Consider the following 14751-nt stretch of genomic DNA (forward strand, 5'->3'; position numbering starts at 1 on the left):
ACGGATATGGTGGTTTGTACCTGAGTTAACTCATGGAATTATGAAATGTGAAACAAAAACTATGTTTCTCAAACTATTTGTAACCCAAAGTTGTCTTGCCTTTGACTTCATTTTGACACAACTTCTCAAACAGTGTACCTTTTAACTTGGCCGAAAAACATAGAGTTCTAGATTCGAGACTAACATTTTCAGTATTCAATGACCGTTTCCTGTAACAAGATATCGTGCCAACTTGTTAATTTCAAATGTTTCGAAATACCATATTTTGTAACCGCAAGTTTTGTATAAAGACTCATCTAAAGGCACGTGACAGTGTCTACAATGTTTCCAACTGCCAAATTGTAAATATTTGGAGAGGGGAGAATAACATTGCTTGAATTTGATAATTTTCTCCTCGTGTGTTTCTATTTCTATTATACAGATTTTATATTTGTGAATATGTGCTTGTAAGTACGCGACACCTATGTATAAATATTGATACAAAGAGAGTTCACATGTTTGTGCTTCAAAATAAATTTGAGGTGGAATATTTCAAATTTAGAGTGTCTATTGTTATTTATTCCAAAGAGGGACACATTACACTATTTAATGTAGATGTTTTGAGTAACGTTAGCTATCGTAGCGTAGTGTTCTATTACATGCATTCCCTCATTAGTAAAATTATTGACTTGATATAATACTTTAAAAGAATCCTCATAACATTTATGTATGATGTTCTGGAAGGTACTATACTGACACGCCACCTAGCGGAGTAAGTATAAGTTGCAGCCCCGCTTTTAGTTTGAACAGGTGAGAGTCCTGGATGATGTATCCAGGTAGCGAAGCGGAATGCAGTGATGCTCCAAAAGTCAGACACAAACGATGTAGGTCAGATAGCCATGATAACAACAGAGAAACACATAGAAAAGGGCCATGGAAAATCATTGGGGAATATGTACAAACATACTTCGATGAAGTTTAGACATCCAGGTAATAGGATACGGCTACTCGAGCAACTGTATGGATTTTGGAAACGGTCAGACGTTTCATGAAGCATCTGCTACCTGTCGTCAGTGGCGGCCAGAAATACAAAAAAATCAGTCACCGAAGAATGGTACTGGATACTATCTGAAACGTCTGACATATCCAGTTGCTTGAGTAACTGTTACGTTGCGGATGTACAAAATATATACTTTGTATTTGGGAGGTTTTATTTTATTTCCTAGGTTAGGAAGAAAATAGATGTCACAAACAAAACAGAGGACAGACTGAGGGAAAACCTGAACATTGTTGACCTAAAAAAGAGACTTAACCCACATTTTTACCAACACAGCCCATGGCCAACCCTCAGTCCCATGCTTGACCAGTACCTGATTCAATGACCAGAACGGATGATTCAACTAGTGCAAACCTTCGCCTGTCACCACACACAATGCGTTGCGTTACACATGGGTAAGTTCGTAAGCGATAGGGCAGCCGCTTCAACTCAGACTAACGTACGTACTCCCCGATGTTCCTTTAAGAGAGCTGGAAGCCATCAGGCTTTGTCAAATGAAGACCTCAAGAAGGATCTTGGATGTCCAACTGTTTGACTGCAACAACGATGTAACTGAATGTGGACAATTGTTGCTAACGTTAGAGTCGTCATTTGACATGCAGGCGATTCCTTGGTATTTCTGGTAAGGATTTGACCTTATATAGACGTATTGTAGTTGTCTTACCAATGAAAATATGAAAGAAAAGTCGCTGTCTTCGGTCAATTTTGTACCTAAATCGACCTTACCATGAATCTTTGCTTCTGTGTCGTTTATTAATGATGAAAATGTGACAAAATAAGGTACCAATTAGTTACAAATGTGAATCTGAATGTAGATTGTTTTTTTTTAATCAGAATATTTGCAGTTTTAGCCACAAAATTCTACAACACATCCTTTTGAAAGGGATACAGTTTCATGTCACAAATTGAATGTGTTTTCAAATTTACATCTTTATTTCTTTTATTTTATTTGTTTGCTTATTTAGTAGTGATAAGGTGACCTGTTAACTGAAATACGATCAACGTGAGATGTGTTTTATCTATTCTTTTGTCAATTTCCAGGTTTGGACTATCTTTGGGTCTAGTTCTGATTGGTGTCCTTATCCTCTATTGTCGACTGAGGAAAATAAAGGCGAAACTTCCAACGGTTTCTGCCACAACGGTGCACGCTGTCGGTATATCTTTCACCGAGCCTACAAAGACAGCTTTACGTGAGCTGGTTAAAGCTAAACCATGATTTGTTCTATTGCTGCTGTTCTAAGTAGGCAGTAGTAGTGGGAAACCTCAAGCCAACCGCACACACTCATACCGTATCTTCAGAAAAGACGCTGTAGCCGCATAGTCCCTTGTTAGAACTTTATTCAAGCCCACATCCAGACTAGTTTTGCCTTGTGTTTAGCTTTCTCGATGGTATAAGGCAAGTGAGCCAAGTACAGTGTGCCCTGTCTTATAAAGATCAGGTGCAAAGTAGTACTAGACTGAATAAGAGTTCTAAACGGGAAGTATGTGGCTCCAGTAGTCTTACTGAGGGACGACTGCGGTGTGAAATAAATGTCGGTTAGCTTCAGGAATGAATCCACTCTACTTATGTTGCTGTTCTAAGTAGTTATTGAAATCGTATTCCCTGTGGCAATGTCTTCAATTTTGTGTGATTCTGATATCAATTTTAAAGTTATTTTACAGATATGCTTGAAATATGAAAACGTAGAGGAATTATCACTAACAAACACGTCCTGTCTTTTATGTAGTTCACACTACTCAAGAGAAAAATGTGATCATACCGACTGTCATCTTCCCCTGCCAAGACTCCTACAATCCGCCAGGCTTCGCTTCTGCACCAGACGGCACGGCACACGACAGGAAGAAGTCGAGCCCTCAAATCACTAGAATTTGATTCAAATGTATAATACGTGTTTTGGTTTTTGATAAAACGGTCAGCACTTTGAAAGGTCTAAGATGTGAATCTTATTATAGATTTTAGGAACATGTTTTGATTCACTACATTAGATTACTCCAATTTTATTGTCACGTTCTATCTGTCTAAGGGGTAACAACTCGTATATGTGATGTCCGTCTTTTTGTTGCCCGTCGAATTTCAGTAAATTAACTATGTGATTTGTCGTGATGCGTTGTTTATTTCCAACTTCTATGATAAAAGAATCTTCTTGCTTTTTTTTTACGAGTGGACCAAAGCGTAGTATAGCGTCATTTATCCTCACAAAATAGCTTTAAACAACGTCTAGAAGTAGATGTGCACAAGTTAAGTGTGGCAAGTCGCTCAGTGTAATGTAACCAGCTGCTGTCGCGCCGTGTGCATGTGAAGCTATTGCGTGTGTTATCCCCACGGTTGCAGCTATACCAGGTATGCAATAAAGATTCAGATATTGGTGTGTTACGTCAAAAGGTGGATATATTGGTACTAAAATTCATATACAAATTCTCTGGTATTTGACCCAGTCATCATTATCATCATCATCTATCGGCTTGTATCAGACCAAACAAGAAGTACATATTTTGCTCCACGGTGCCCTATCAAGAATCATTTTTTCTAAGTCTTGAATTATATTAAATTCCAGTGTCTCTAACTAAAGTTTCAGTAAAACACAAACTTTTGCAATGCGCCGGCCTCTTGGTTTCCATAGGAGGACGGATGAAACTATTTCCCGCTTGGCTCGACAGTAATTCCCAGCAAATGTTACTCGACAGTGGGTGCGCTTTTGAGACAGCCATGGAAGACTGCCATATATTTTTTTGAGGGTAGCATGTTGTGTCCAAGATATGTTCTGTGCCCTGCGCAGAAGCTTTGTGTAGGTCCCATCCAGTCTGTTTTGGGGCTGAAAGGTATATAAGCGTCCAAGTTTCTGCACCGTAGAGCAGTATCGGTTCCACAAGGGTAAAAAAGAACTTGCATCTTCAGTTTCTTAGGAATGTTAGATTTCCATATTTAACCCCGAATCCTCCTACCTGAACACCTTGCAATAGAAGGCTAGAAAATCTTAGTTGTTGATGTTTTCATAGTCAGTTGCTCAATGATATACGACCCAAACATGCGTCATTTCCGCTCAAAGCGGCTGTCATGCGTGTCGCGGCCGACTGGTGGCGTAACGTACGATAATAACAGTAAACTGATGCTCCGCTGAGCCTGTGTGGATAAGGAATGGGAGCACTCTGTTGCCATGGCTACCAGGACATTCGATTCTTCTGCTAACAAGATGGCGGCGACAGGGCACGGACATCTAACAGCCATCTTCATTTTCTTTGCTGCAACGTTGTTAAAGGTTAGTTGACCTAAAAATCGGTCCAAAATATGAATTCTAGGTCAAGAAATGTAGCAGTTTTGTAAAACAATTGTATGAAATAGATATGAATTACAGTTTAATGTCATGAGGTTTACACATACCAGTTAGGTGTAACCGTATCAAGTGCTGAGGACACGTCAAAACGATAAATACAGCCCCGAAAACACGTAAATGTGGAAGAATGCATTGTTTATCTGTTTGTAACATAATGTTACAGATTAAAGAAACGAAATCATCCAAAAGAACGTTCATGCGTAGCTATCTGTATTTCATTGCAAGCGTTGAAGCAATATTAGCTAGCCACATAAAGATATCACAATATTTACCGACGAGATTGAAGTAAGAAACTCAATAGGGTTTTACAAACAATATTGTCTTGGCGTTTCATGGTTGTGCTTTAAGTCCTACTTCGAATTCAATTAAACTGTGATTTATTCTTTGAGTTGATTAAGCCATCGTTTACCTTCCAGTTACAAGACACTTAATCGGATGGAACGAAGAAGAAGCTCTTTGTCATTAAGACAATCGTATTGGGTTACATGATGATCAGTCTGTTATGTTTAGCCGACACATGAGACTTCCATAAGAACTACATGTATAGGTTAACGTCCCGGTGTCTCTTACAAATCTTTCAAATATTTTTAGGTTAGTTCTTCATATGCAGGGCTCGAAATTCATTTTTGGAAATAGGTGCACTGGTGCACCCAACCCAAAAAATTAGGTGCACTGAAAGAATTTTGGGTGCACCACATAGAATAAAGTTGAATGTCAGCAAAACATAATTACAATGTTTAACGCTCTTAAGAACTTTAATCTGTAATACTATAGCTAACCTTAGAATTTCAAACAAGTGATACATCAACAAAAGGTTATATCACTTTTTATGGTAGAATATTCTGTATACCTAGTGTACAATAGTACCCTTATCCTATAGCCTACAAAAATATCTAGGTGCACTGGTGCACCCACAGTCAAAAATTAAGTGCACAGCTCCAATTTTGGGTGCACACAGGTGCACATGCACCCACTATTTCGAGCCCTGATATGTGATATCAAATTTGGTTTTGATTTCATATTTTTCAGATTGTTGACGGTAACGAATACTGCCGGACGTCAAGAGATGGCTATGTGACGTACTATTCGTAAGTTTTGTTTTCATGATAATTAATAACATCAACAGCGTACGATACATGTAACACCTCACTTAAGAAATCGAGAGTTGTGGTCACAAAAATGGAAATCAAGTTCGTAAAAGATGGCACGTATTTTGTTTAGCATTGAGCGCACCGGATAGAAAGTAATTGAAAACCTGGTCACACGCATTGAGGTGTTTTGGTTGCGGTGCTATAGTGTTTCCATTCGGTCGGGGAATCCTTCTAGCATGACTGCGTCATTGTGTTCACATTTGGTTGCGGGCAAAGAATCCCTTTGGTGCATTGAGACGATTAACGTTGCGGAATTTGCTGCTCCGCAGTCTCATAGACATACAAATTTCCGCTGCAGTGCCATTAAATAGCTGCTAGGGGGCGTAACCAAAGTTGTCCTTTGCTCTGCCGATGTACCAACATATCATACAGTCCATTCACAACTTAACAACACAGGCACCAAAAATAACATCCCAGGCGAAGATGATACTCTAAAGTTTGACATCAAGAATGCAAAGAAATAAAAAAATTGTTTGAAGTAGATGAAAACGGGTAACACTTTTTTCTTTGATTACATTTTTAGAAAATCAGACAAAGCATATAGCCTTTATGTAGTCAAGTATTGCTTCGCAAAAACTGCGAAATGGTTAAAGCAACATTCAACATTTATTGTGAAGATTGAATGGGTTGCATAACATTTATATGGACATGTATTTCCTTATGTCAAATTACTTTTTAAATCGTGATTTTATGAATTTTTCAGTTGTTTCGGTTATTGCTGTGAAGGAGTCTGGTGGGAGGAGGAATGTTGCGTCATCATTTCACAGCTTTGGTACTTCTGGTGAGTTGAAAATAATTTCTGTCTTTGGTTTGTGGTGTCGTGTTTGCATAACAATTAAGGCGCATTCTTGGCCCAGAATCCAGAGGTTCGAATCCCCTGACATGCCATTGATCTTGCGCTCAATAGGCAATCAAGAGAGAAAGAAAGAAATCAAATAAGAAAAGAGTTACAATAAATGTTAACTAAACACAGAAAAAAAATAAAATAAAAAACACAAAACGCACGGGAAAACGGTGTAATGATATGAACATTTGAAATAATTTCTTACAGGATCGGTCTATTCTCCGGTGCTGTTGTCCTGTTGGCCTTATTGTCCCTTCTCTGCTGGAGACTGAAGAGAAAGTCACGTGTGGAGGTTGCTACTGCAATGGATGGTACAGAGTCAGCCACTGGTGGGTGCACTAAAGATGAAATGTTACGGAGTAAGCTATTGGTGGATGTATCTAAATGATGAAATGTTACAGAGTCAGCTATTTGTAGGTGTACTGGTGATGATGAATAAACCGGTGATTTGCAAGATAACAGTTACGCAAGCAACTAGGTAGGTTTTGGAGACGGTCAGACACATCAAATAGCATCCAATAACTTTTGTCGGTGAATCAAACTGTTCTCGAACTAAAAAAAACTTCTTACCGGAATATTTGACTGGTTATCCCAGTCTTCTTTAGCTTTGCGGTCCATTTCTGACACAATACTAGTGATTGTGTTGACTATTGCTATCAAATACTTTTTCTTTTAAAGAGGAACACTGTGTTCGGACTGCATCGCCGATCATAAGCAATCAATTTCGGCGATTATTTGTAGGATTATGACATTATGACAATATATTGTTGTCTCTCAATTATATACTTTGTACATATTTGATGATTTCGCTTAGTCACAGTTTATGTCTGCTATTTCGTCATTACAGTATAAAGAACTATCTTGTGATATGATAATCAGAATCAAAGTGTTCGATTCAAACTGCTTTTCTTACAAAGCATCTCTGTTTTTCTACTATCTAGATCTCAGAAGCAGAACTTCAATTACAAACAACCGACCAGCGCACTTCATCCAACCTCCTCCCTACGACCCGAAAAACTACTATAACGATCCTCCCCCTGCTTATCCCGGTTCCCCCTTCCCTCCCCCAGAAGCTTGCCACCATGATCCTGCTGTGCCACTCTCCCCACCCCCCTCGGGGGCTTCCCCACCCCCGCCGTACTTACACCCCACGGAGGAGACGGGGCAGACCCTTCCTGGTCAGATCGTCCAAGACCAGAGCTCGGAAGACGCATGTACCTGATGGAGGTTGTAAACATACGTCTGCAGTAATGTACTCTAAAATTGTCATTGAAGTGAAATAATGTATTCCATCACCACACAATCTTCCGCTAGATACGTTGATGAAGGTTAGACATCCAGTTAATAAGATACACTAAAAATAGTTACTCACACATGTACATCCCATTGCATGCTGGGAGACGCGTGGCACTACAGGAAGTGTAGGGAGCTAACAACTTAGACAGGATCGGACACAGTACGCATGCGCCATAGAATGGCGTGATAAATTTGTCCCACATCTCAACCCACAATGCCCTGCGTCTCCCAGCATGCAATGGGGTCGGTGTGATTTATATGCTTAGAATGTCTCACCTGATACCATGAGAAGTGTCAAAAGTGTCCCATTGCCATGTTCTATGCCTTGGAAAGGATATCCCTAGGTTTAAGTTTTGGTGATGCACTATAATTTGGCGTTCGGAAAAAAAATTGTATTCTCTAAACGCTTTACACCCAAGCTATCAGGCCAAATAGGTCGTGTTTTCACGAACTATATGGCATCTATTCTTAGTTTCAACACTTCGTGCTTGAGTTTGAAAATGCTGCTGTTATATAAATGTATAATAGGTTCACAAGTTTCTTTTTTTTCTGTCTATATATTTGTATACATTTGAAGTTATTTTTTGTTAGAATGTATGATAGGTCCTTTGAATTTGTGAATAAAGTATAATAAAGAATTTAAGAAGGATATTTTTAATAGTGCAAAGAGAAAGGAAATACTGTCATGAAACCGTTCACTGTTATTAAACTTTATTCATCTGGAAATAATATTACAATTCATTCTTTTCACTGATCAATTATTTTGCTGCAATCAAAAACTAGAAATATCTAAAAAAAACATTATGAAAATGTTGAGTACTATATACACGAGCTTGATTCACTGCCTGAGCAATTATAGCTATATAATTACCAATCACCTGGACCACAATCTTTCAAAATGAAACATCTACTGTGAAAATGATCAATAGTGACATAATTTGAAGTTAAATTTGATGATAACAGAAAAAATGCTGTACTTGTATACGTAGTCGGACTCTATAGAAACTGCATAATCTACATGAATTAGGTATGAAAATATTGTACAAAATTTTTTGAAACCACACACTTAGAGAAAAATACATATGTATATGACACACAACGTACATCATTTAAAAAAATCCTTTGTGCCATTTTGTACAATTTTGAATCCTAAAACAATATAAAAAGTGTAAATTGTCATACTTGATAAGATTGTAAAACAGAATTATATCATAGCTACAAATTTTCACAACACAGTGTAAGGAAACTCAAATATTCTAATGCTAAAAGCTATTCTTGATTTAAAAAAGTGATTTATTGGCTACAGCTGTAGATGTGCGTTAGAAGAAATTGATCAAATATGGTTTCCAATGGCGAATATCCTACTTCTGATTTCATATCAATGATACACAAGTCTCGACCTAGTCTCGTCTTCTCGCGAGACTAGGTCACTCCGTGAACAAGACGTACAGAAGACGTCGAAAATTTGGAGGTGCGTATTTCGCTACCTTTCTTTTTAAGTCACCGTTTGAGGAACATTCTTGTAAGTAACAAAAATAGTTACCCTTTTTTACTTGAAACAGATATCCTAACTCTAAGTATACCCTAGTAGAACAATTGTCATGCTATGCGGTGAGCCAAGGCCATGGTTTTACAACCATTGATATCAGCAGCCAAAAGTCATCTACAGTCACTTTAACATCTAAAATCAGAAATTCTTCATTAGACGATAAAGAAGGAAATTCAACGTTTCTCTGCTCATCATTGTTAAAACTTTCAAGCGATTTTGTCGGTGCAGGTTAACGTCAGATATTCAGATAATGGGATACACAAGGCTACAGTTACTCAAACAACTGCATAAAATTTGAAAATTAACGGATTGTGGATATAGAATATGCAAAATGCTGTCTAAAAAGGTCTGACCGTTTCAAACTTTATCGAGTTGCTTGAGTAAATTTTATCATTCCATAGGCCATTTAGAGAATCATGACCTCAATTCTCAAAATGACCTCAATTTTTCTACAGCTCTGCATCAAACTCTTCCTCGTGGTTTACCAGCTTTGTCTTGTCTGATTTAAATCTCATGTAACATGCAGCAACAATCACTAGGACAAGGAAAATTACTACCATGCTCACTAAAGCAACTACTGGGCCCCAATACGGCAGGTCAAAGGGTGCCTCGGTCGGTTCTGGGATGGTAGGCATAAAGAAATACACGCCTTCATTCCCAACCATAAACTTTCCCAGCATGCCAGAGTCCGACAAACTCCCGAGAAGCACTGCGGCTGCGGCCGTCCCGTTGACGTCACTTCCGTTGACGTTCTTGCTCAGGACCAACCGGAAGTTGACGGTGAAGCTGACGCTTTCGACTTCGATGCGTTGAAAGATGGGGGCCAGTTCGCTGTTGGTGTTGTTGAAGGATTCCACGAGTAGTGCTGTCATTTCGTCTTGTATCTGGGTGAAACGTGGGCCGTTTTCTCCGCTGGCGCTCACGGAGCCCACAAGCTTTTGAACGGGTGGCATGGCAGGTGCTGCCGCGGTGGTTGGCGCATGCGTGGTGACCCCCGCAGCGGCGCTTGGCGCAGGCGTAGTCACGCCCGCGGTTGAGGCAGCTTCTGTCATGGCAGTAGAGTTCTGAGATTGTGCAGTGGTTATGGTCATCAATAAAACTGTGATGAAAAACAAAAACAAAAAAAATTGGTTAGTAGCCATCCAAATGTAAGGATGTCATTGTGCTGTGCGCAATAGATTTCAATGGATGGCCTCCATATTTTTATTCATGAGTAGAGGATGCATGAGAGTTGAAACAAAAGAACACAGTACGTACTGAGATTGCAAGAAAGATAGAACTTTGTTTAAAACTTAAATAAACACATACAATAGGGCTCAAATATCTTTCTATGTTTGAAGCTGCAAAGCTTGCGATATTTATGGACCACCCCATTGAGGTGTAGCCAAAAGCAATTAATTGGGGAATGCATTTGTGGACTCACGCATAGTTGTTAGTCCTTGTTAGTAATTGCATGCTTTTGAAAAATTTTCCTACCGTGCCCAATATTAACCATAAAACAGGCTTCACCTGTGAGGCGTCGCGAAAAATGTTAGGGTTCAGTGGGCAAGACTGATCTCTCAAACCTATAGGCAATTAGTTGTATGAAGTCGTTGGTTGTAGATTTTTATACCGTGCCCAATATCAACAATAAAACAGGCTTCACCTCTGAAGCGTCGCGAAAAATGTTCAGTGGGGAAGACTCTCTCGAAACCTATGATGTACTAGCAACTACCCGTCGTCATTGAGAGTTCTAGCTTCCGGCTTTTAACAGACACCACCTAAAAATTTGGTACAGCCCTAAAATACCTGCACGTCTAGTCTGTATCATGACCTGTGTTTGGAGATCGCCCCCCTCCCCACAAAAACTGATCTTACCTCAAACCTAGCCCTCGGTACACACACTACAATAACGTTCTGTTGGTGGATGCCACTCTATCAACAAACCCTCCCCTACATGTAAATACAAGTGGGGATAAACAAACAACAAGTAGTCGTTTCCGGTCGAGATGACAGGACTGTATTCATATGAGTCAGTCAAACGTGTTCGAGGCGGTGTCTCCTCAAATATAGGCCAAGGTAAAATGGCGTCTGACAGCCTCGTTGATATCACTATTGTACCTACTGGTGATATTATGTACCATTGCCTAGAACATTTCTGTAGTTTGTACTAGATCGAACATTGTATAGCCTAGAACCTTTTTGTAATTTGTACTAGATCGAACATTGTATAGCCTATAACCTTTCTGTAATTTGTACTAGATCGAACATTGTATAGCCTAGAACTTTCAGTCTGTAATTTGCACTAGATCGAACATTGTATAGCCCTAGAACCTTTCTGTAGTTTGTATTAGATCGAACATTGTATAGCCTAGAAACTTACTGTAGTTTGTACTAGATTGATATGAGTTAAAGCCAGTATACTATTTTTCCTTACATTTTAGTACCTGTTACAATTGCTGTGCAATAAACTTTGACTTGACTTGACTATCACTCAATTTAGAAGCTTCAAAACTTCGTAGTCTATATTTTTGTTAGGTCTTGGTCACATCCGTCCTACAATTGTTGCATGATCGCAAACTGAGAGCATATTCTTAGACAAGCCGTGCGTATGTCGTTCAAAATCCAGCTGTTTTGTTACGAAAACGCCTGTTTTTACTATCTTTGTTGGCGGTTGGCTCTGTCATAGTCTGTTTGACAATTCTACGACATCAAAATCGTACGACGGCCTACAAAAAATTTAACCGCATCGTAACGCAGATAGACCAGTTAACATCGTTCCGCCGGGTTACATAAATCGGCCCCTTTGAAAAGCAGTGGGTTTGAGAGATCTCTAGTGCAGTAACCCTTAGATATGCACAGTTTAGATATACAGTGGTGCATTATACTGGGGGACGTTGCGTTGGATATCTGTTTGGACGATTATCTTTGCAGGGTGCCGGAATTATGTACCCTGGTGGAATTATGTTAGTAGATGTTACTACGTTCTCGGGATCGACAAATTCACTTAAATCTGTTATGTTCAAATCTAACTTATAGCATGTTTTATATGTGATCTAAGACATTGCGACACATTTGTATGTCGGTGGACTCAGTTTGTACACGTATACGATTACTCAACAAAAACAAGAACTCTTGTTGTTTATCCATATCTAACGTTCCGTAACAAAGTCTGTTTGTTCAAAGAGACGCGAGGGTTTTCACGCATAGCTTCCCAATCTAGGTATATTAGAAGTACTTTCCAAGGAAAGGAGTGGGCCAGGCTGGTGTTTGACGTGTTTTGACCGGGCGTTTTTGTCGGGCCCTTCTATTTTGTCCCGTTTTCTTAATGTCGCCAAAGTGTTAGCCTGAAGTCCAGGCTATAAAGTGTGGGTTTGGCGCGTTAAAAAACAGCCGTACCCACTCCTCTGCTTGGAGAGTATATCGGAAGTGCATGCCGTGGTTTTAGTCCTCGCGGATTTGTACGAAAACTATGGTCATGGTGTATTTGTGTGAAGCAGACTGGGTAATTCGTTAAGCTGTAGACTAAGGATTTGTTGTGATTGGAGGCTTGTCTTACAAAGTAGCGGTCTCGTTTCAAAATGACGAAGAGCTGTTGTCCTCTCTTGGTTTGGGACAAGAAGTAGGTTTTTTAAAGTCTTTTCAACGTTGTGAATATAAACGTTGCAATGTCGACTTATCTGTCAGAGAAACCAACGGGTTTAGGGTTGGCTCTCTCTCTCTTTCTCTCTCCCTCCCCCTATCTCTATCATTCTTCGTCTTTCTCCTCCTCTCTCTCTCTCTCTCTCTCTCTCTCTCTCTCTCTCTCTCTCTCTCTCTCCCTCTCTCTCTCTCTCTCTCTACCTTCCTCCCTCCTTCCTCCCTCTCTCTCCCTACTCCTCTCCCTCTCACCGCTCTCCCTCTCTCAATCAATCTTTTGGGGGGTAATTTACTCACTAGATACCATGCATGGTTTGAATGATATACATACCGATCACTATCATGTTCAGCATTGGCAGTCTGTCAGATCGCCGGAAATACACTGCGTTGTCCATGTTCAGTCCTGTATGAAAACAACAACAACAAACAGGTAAAGCATAAACTATCGATTAGTTACAAAGGCAAAACACGATCAGATTGGACATGTGAAAAATGTAAAACGCAACTGTTTTCACGCATATATGACTCAGAGTACGCATGATAACGAACTGTAGTGAGGCGGGTAAGGTTGATGAGTCCAATGATATATACCATTAGGCCACAGCAAGTACATTTTATGGATGACATCCTCTGCAGACATTTTTATTTATTTCAAAATTACTCGAAAATCAATGCACGCACTGATGTCATCCATAAAATTGACTTGCTGTGGCCTTAGCCGAAGTGACTCAAAGATCTCACACTAGCTTTGGTGGATTTGAACGGTATCGTTAAGTTTAAAGAATAGCTGAGGCCATGGTACTTTGTTTTACATTAATACATAGACATTTTGGTTTTCAAAACGCTTTAGTTACAAAACATGGATTCAAGTTCTGTGTATGGCCTCTTGGTCATTTGCTAAGCTAAAAGGAGATTAAAAAAGATTAAAAAAGAAACAAAAGATGTCAAAGTATGCGGTCAGGGTTTGAAGAGGGCCTTGGCAGGCGATTGGCCTAATTAGAGGATTACGTAGGTCCAATCATTAGCCTTCTTTCTCCGGCCTCTGCTTACTCAGCTTGGCGTCTTTGTTATGTGTACAATGGTTGGCCATTATCAGGTACAATTCAAGTTAATTATTCTCTGCAAAAATAGATCATCAATGGCTTCAATCGTTACAAAACATACTGATACATAAGCCGTGATTTCGTATTCATTCCCGTTTTCTATTCGGTTCAGTCAAGCGGAAAACAGCTGTTTAAATGAAAGAGTCGGGAAGAAAGTGGTAAAATGCAAATCCAACATGGTTTGTGTTTTTATATGGTTAGTAAAAAGACACACCCTGCCCATAATTGTTGTTTGTTTGGCAACTTGGTGTCTTAAAGTGGCTTGAATTCCGTCTCCAAAGAGAATATTGTCCAAAAATATGTAAACAAACTCAAATGACCACACCCAAGCAAGTAGTGACGCAGTGAATTAGTAGGGTGGTGGCGTTTTGGACAAACCATTTTTACCACTCCCTATAAGCTGAACAATTCAAATTCCGTTCAGTTTTTAAACTCTAGATTGTCCAACAAAAGCAGTTATGTACTGTGGTTTCGAAAATTAGGTTTCAAAGTGTGTGGTGAAAGTTTAACTTGTGGATCCGGACCGAACTTATGTAACTATTAAGGTAACATGATCCAATCGTCTTTGTATCTAAACAGGTCATATTTGCCTAGCGGTGCATTTTGCAAACCCGCGTCCAATGCAAGCTAGATCTAAGTATGTACGAATTCTGTTTTACAACTACTTACAGTACACTTGTGTGGAGTCACGTATAAGGTAGAAGATAGCACCTTATTCGGTCGTTGACCTATACGAAGGCTGTTAGTCACTTGAGTGCATTTGAACTCCGTTCACCCTGTCAGACTGTACATGTCACGATCGACAAAAACTGTCAACCGCTT

This window comes from Branchiostoma lanceolatum, chromosome 13, assembly GCF_035083965.1.
Source record: "Branchiostoma lanceolatum isolate klBraLanc5 chromosome 13, klBraLanc5.hap2, whole genome shotgun sequence".
NCBI lineage: Eukaryota > Metazoa > Chordata > Leptocardii > Amphioxiformes > Branchiostomatidae > Branchiostoma > Branchiostoma lanceolatum.